Genomic DNA, 615 nt, shown 5'->3' with positions numbered 1-615 from the left:
TAAAAATTATTTAAAATCCATCGCAACGTGTGATTGCGTTCTCGCACTAACTAATGTCGAAAGTTGCTGGGTTTCTATTCTGCCACTTTCAGAGGTCAACATTGCGAAACACAATGAATGAGCCTAACTGAACACCGTCATGGGAAGAAGTTTTATGACATATAAAAATGTGTTAACCTTGTTTTCATGAAATGTTATCTCTACCGTTGTTGAAGTACATGCATACACTGATAATATCCGACTGATAACCCGCTATTTACTGCAAAATCATTTATATTTGTAGGCGTGCATTTTTCTTGTTTTCCAAAAATGGCAAGGTCGTGGACACCTTAATGCGTGTATTTCTTAGTTAATAAAACACAACATTTTTGCAGCATTGAGTCGGTAGGTGTTTATAAAATGTATTCCTGCTAAATAAATTCGGGGTCACATAAGAAGGTTTGCCACTTTTATCGTCTTGACATCCAATACAAATCAATATGTTTTTGTTTATCGTTATCGTTCATCACATGTAATCATTTACTGACATCGATCCGCCGCGAGTTGGTTGACAAAAAAATCACTGAAATACACGATCCGCACACTGGACAGAAATTGTGTTTACATCAGTGCTCA

Source organism: Dreissena polymorpha, chromosome 9 (assembly GCF_020536995.1).
Source record: "Dreissena polymorpha isolate Duluth1 chromosome 9, UMN_Dpol_1.0, whole genome shotgun sequence".
NCBI classification, from domain to species: Eukaryota; Metazoa; Mollusca; class Bivalvia; order Myida; family Dreissenidae; genus Dreissena; species Dreissena polymorpha.
Note: the sequence above shows the minus strand (reverse complement) of the source record.